This window comes from Haemaphysalis longicornis, unplaced genomic scaffold, assembly GCF_048455015.1.
Source record: "Haemaphysalis longicornis isolate Haplotype H1 unplaced genomic scaffold, Haemaphysalis longicornis Haplotype H1 scaffold_7, whole genome shotgun sequence".
In the NCBI taxonomy this organism is placed as follows: domain Eukaryota; kingdom Metazoa; phylum Arthropoda; class Arachnida; order Ixodida; family Ixodidae; genus Haemaphysalis; species Haemaphysalis longicornis.
In genome coordinates this window covers 108,472,479-108,477,586 of record NW_027526422.1, presented here as the reverse complement: position 1 = coordinate 108,477,586, position 5,108 = coordinate 108,472,479, and the positions used below count along the sequence as shown (strand labels likewise).

General features: G+C 49.2%; 1 pseudogene; it reads left to right on the top strand.

Moving 5' to 3' along the window:
- Positions 1-1,906: 1,906 nt before the first annotated feature.
- Positions 1,907-4,814, top strand: LOC144144808 (uncharacterized; annotated as a pseudogene).
- Positions 4,815-5,108: the final 294 nt, after the last annotated feature.

Genomic DNA, 5,108 nt, shown 5'->3' with positions numbered 1-5,108 from the left:
GCTCAGCGAGCAGTGTGGCGACGGGATTGGCCGCCAGAGGCAGCCCGAAGGGGGGGGGGGTGGCGTGGCACAAAGTCTGACTCGCAATACTGTGTCCCCGCCGAAGCCAGACGCCGCTCCGCCCCCCGGCGAAATGCGTCTGCGTACCTCCCCTGAGGGAAAGAGGCGAATCTCTTCCGCGCCTCTGGGAAGGTGATGTTCACAGTGACTTTGATGTTGATGATTTTCTTTTCGAGCTGAAACTTTTCGCATTTCCTAGGGTAGGCTGCATGTGGACCCTGGCAGTTTACGCAAAGAAACTGTTGCAAGTTACAATTTCGGAAGGGTGGACAGGCTAGGTGCATTTTAAACAGGAAAGTCGGCCACGGCAGTAGTTTGTGATGTGCCCGAACTGTTGGCACTTGAAACAGCACCACGGGTTCGTGATTTAAGGCCTGACGGGACATCGTATAAAAGCTGTATTGATAAATTCCGGAACGTTGACCTCTCAAAGGTTAAGATAAGGTGCTTTGTGGGTACTTGTTTATAATCTCTGCGTATGGTTATTGCCCTGACCGCTGTTACGCCCTGACCACGAAGGCCCTCCAGCAAGTGCGCTTCAGTTTCATTAAGTAGGTCGAAATCGGAGACCACGCCCTGGTAGCTGTTAAGCCTACGGTGGGGCGTGACTCGGATGGCCAGATTAGCGATGCAGGTTTGAGCAGGAAATTTATCGGCCTGATCCTGGCTACAGATCTCGACAAGGATTTCGTGGGTTCGATGTTTTTTGCCTTTTTACGATTCTCCAATGATACTTTCAAGAAATTTTGAAACAAGAAATACCAATTGTGAAGCAAGATATTTTGATTGGTGGACCGATCCCATCACCATGAAGCGAGGGTATTTGTTCGGTTTAGGAGGACTCAAGTTAGGAAGTGGTGGGAAAGAAACTTCGGTGCGGCCCTCCTGTTTCGGGGGTCGATCATGTTTGGGGAGGGGTTTAGAAAATACCATAAGCTGTATAAAAACAGGGAACGGGGGTACTTTCTCCTCTAACCTTACCTTGATAGTAAGAGAGGTCCCGGAGCTCCCTGACTGGTAAACAGCCAGGGAACCCATCCGCCAGAGCTTGACCACGGGTCTGACGGCCGTCGTTTGTGCTTTCTGCCCTTCACTTTAAACCTCCTACCCGCGGGAAGCTGCAGCATGAGTATGTGGGCTCAGGGTGCGCGATGACGGTATTTACTCAAGGTGCGCCGTGCCCACACCACCTATACTCGGTGACAACTTAAGAACGGCACCGGAAGTTGCCGCTGTGCCTTATCACCGTAGCCGGAAGTTTCTCCGCGCGGCGCAAGTAGGGCATTACTGGGAATATTTTAAACAGGGCGTGAGCCGTTCTCGTGATTTTTTGGACTTTATATGCTTATAAACGACTCCAGTGACGACAAACAAACTGCGGGAGACAAGGCTGACGATATCACGCATTCATCGCAAACCCCTTTCAAAACGCGCGCGCACTGACGTCACGGGTCCGGCGCTTTGGCGGAGTGATACACTACATGAGGTGGTGCCGTTCTTGAGTTGTAACCGAGTATAGATGATTTCAAGCCTCTTCACTCAGGCGCGCCTTCGTGTGAAGTCATTCAACCTTTCCCGAGCCTCTCACGCCGTGCCTGCAGCGTTTCGGCGTGTCCGGGCACGTTGACAGACAAGGCGGATTGCGACCTCTCTCGAGAGAGCGAGCACCATGGTAGCCCGTAACTTTTCGGCAGCGCCGTAAGTTATTCGAGTCCCCGACAGGTGGCGGTAGCCGTGACAATTATTTCAACCTCTCTCGTTAAACGAGACCACGCCGTGCGCGCTGTTCCGTGTTGCATTAACCGCTTCCGCCGAATTTATTTCGTTCACGAATGTATCCTGAGACATGCGGCGGTGTTGTGTACCCAACTGACGAGGCAACTATGATAATAGTCCGAAAGTCCGCTTGTTTTCTCTTCCCGAGTGTCGCTAAGCGAAGAGCGGAATGGTAGCGGGCTCTGCGACGGAGCGACGTCGACGTGAGGCTGTTGAAGGACCCCAAGGTAAGCTGCATCAAGCATACCCCTTCAGAATGGATGAGATTTCTCGTAATTATCCCAGTAAATGCTAATTGGTGGCTTTCTTTGTTCCGGTCACGTGCAGGTTTCCGAGCGTCACTTTAAGTCAGAACACCTGCGTACAACGTCAACGTATACGGACTGCGATGGACGAACCATTAAAGCTCCTATGATGTTGACACGGCTAACTGAAGACGCCTTCCCAGCCATTTTCCTGACTACCCTTCGTATATCTCGGATTCGCGCACGTCGCGAGAAGAGCCTGAAGTGAAAAGAAAGCGGACTGAAAATAAGCTACTCCAGAAAACCATACACGAGTCCCAAAAAGTGTTTGAAACAGAAGAAAAACAGCAGCGCAATTTTGTAATCTGGGTGAACTGATTTCTCGGGTTAACGAGCGTCCAAATAAAACGTTTTGGTGTACAACAGCATGCGAGACGCTTCTCATCATCGCCTACATCGAACCGGCGTTGCAAGCCCCTGAGTTGCTTGTATCTGTGGTGGTGACAGGCGATCTGTCCGTTTCCGTGTGTTTTAAGTGCGCTCTGTTGGTGTCGGATCAATCAATCAATGAATCAGTCAGTTTATTATTACAAAAAATACATAACACGGGCAAAATATACAGAAGGAGGTCCCATAGTCCAAGACTGTAAGGGGACCTCCTGACGAAGTCCGTGCATCCCTCACGAAGTCCGTGCATTCCTGACGAAGTCCGTGATGTCCGTGCGCTGGACAACCTTCTAGGCAGCGTGGAGCGATATTGTAAAAAGAAGGCCCATCAACAGGAGGACAAGGTGGGAGGAGTGCTTAGGCTGGTTTTATCCTTGCTGGATGACATTTGTGATGATGAGCTGCATGATGATGAGAGGTCTGACGCACTAATCTTCCTGAAGGAACATTGCAAGATGCTGACAAAGAAGAGCATTGGTTTGCGGTATTCTGCAGAGCTTTTAGTTTTTAGCAGTATATTGCACACAAATTCTCCACACGCATACAAGTTTTTTCGCCACAGCAACAAGCTTGTCTTGCCGCATGACACTACCATCAGGCGAGTTTGTGCTGCACATGACGTGAGCACATCGAAAGAACAGTGGGAAGGTTTTCTGAGGTACATTAAGCGCAGAGCAACCATTTTGAACCCTCATGAAAAAAATGTGACAGTAATGCTTGATGAAATACACCTGCAGCAGTTTTTTTTAATATAAAGGTGGCTGCCTAGCAGGGTTTGCTGCGCATTGTGCGGAACCAGCGAAAACAGCGCATGTGTTCATGGTGCAGTCTTTGCTTTTATCTTATAATGATGTTGCTCATATCCTTCTGGTAACTCGTATCACAGCAATGGAGCTGCATGATGTTCTAAAGAAACTAATCATGAGGCTTGAAAGTGCTGGTCTGCATGTTGTTGCGGTCATAACAGACAACAATGCCATAAACAGGAAAACGATGTCTATTTAGCGAGCAAAATGAGCCAGGGATAGTTTTTCCTCATACTGCCAACCCGGAGCAGCCATTGTTTCATGTTGTGGAGACTGTTGTATGCACAACAATTGGCTAAATCAGAAGGATGATGACAAGTCAATTTTGTACTCTCCTTTTGAAAGCTGTGAAAGTGGTGACGACCAAAAAGCTTCGTTTCCTTTTTGAGGAAGCTTTACCAGGGTGATGTCATGCGAAGAAATCGCAACGACATAAACGAAGCGTGGTTGAAACAAAACGAAGAAAAGAAACTACGAAGCAGACGACACGTCCGAGATGCTCCGCCAAGTTTATTGACACCTGCTACAGCGCCGAGTGCTTGGGACCATGGCACGAGCTTGCGCCGGCCACCGGCCAATGAGAAGTTTCCACCGATAGCGGCCGGGGGGCAGAGGAGAGAGCCCGAAGGAGAACACCGGGAGAGAGGAGATACTCAGAAGTGTGCAAAGTGACCGGGATGCGCGGCGGTCGGGCGACCGGACCCGTGCCGTGCCCCAAGAGGTCCTCCACAGGCGCACCCTCCAGGACATCTCCTCCGCAAGAAAGTCGTCTCGCCGGACATCGGTAGAGGACCACGACGCCCCAAGAGAGCTGCGTCTGCTACTACGCGACGGGAGCTCGGAGCGCGCTCTTCTGCTGGGCCTCGACACGTCGCCTGTACCTAGCAACACCACGGCGCTGCTTCGCGGACGTGTGGGACAACGCCGTTCCAGCAGCAAACACTTATTGTGACTTTTTCAATTCCCGGCCTTGACTGTTTCGCGGTTGTTCGAACTCACGCCGTTTTCTACATTGCATTGTTACAATTCCCCATTGTTCATTATAGTTACCCGTTGTTCTTCAGCTCATTGTCTGTAGCTTGTTTAGGTTTTGGGTATATAGAACCTTGTTTCGTTTCCAGTTTCTTCTATTTATTATTGTTCATCAAACCTGACAGTGAACAGAGCAAGCTTGCAAAGGTTTCCTATGGTCTGACCTATAAAACACTTCCAAGCCACCTAGAGCGTCAAAATGGGAAATTGGTGTTGAAAGTGTTTAACAGCTTTGTGTCATCATCTTTGTCACTTGAAGCGCAGAAATTGTATTTGGCTGCACTGCAGGAAACGGCCACCTTTATTGATTTAATTGTCAGGTGGTGGAGCATGTTCAGACAAGGTAAATACAAATGGTAGCGAAGCTTCGGGCGAAAAGCGGTTCAGAACCTATTGCCAGCGACATCAGCATGGGGGCTTGTGGGAGTGGCGAATGAAGCGCGACTAGGTGAGGAGGAAACAAACACTAGTAACAAAAAACCAAGTTTTGCTCAACAATAAAACAATTATATTTTACGAACCATATTTTACGATCTTTTACATATTTTACGATCTATACTTGATTATGCGTGTGTAGTGTGGGACCCACACCAAGAGTACCTTATAGAAAGATTAGAAAAGCTGCAAAACCAGGCAGCGCGTTTTGTTACCAACAAGTACGACCCTTTTGCTAGCATCTCGGCGATTAAAGCTACCCTGAACTGGGAACCACTGCAGTTAAGACGTAAAAAGTTAAGGTTAA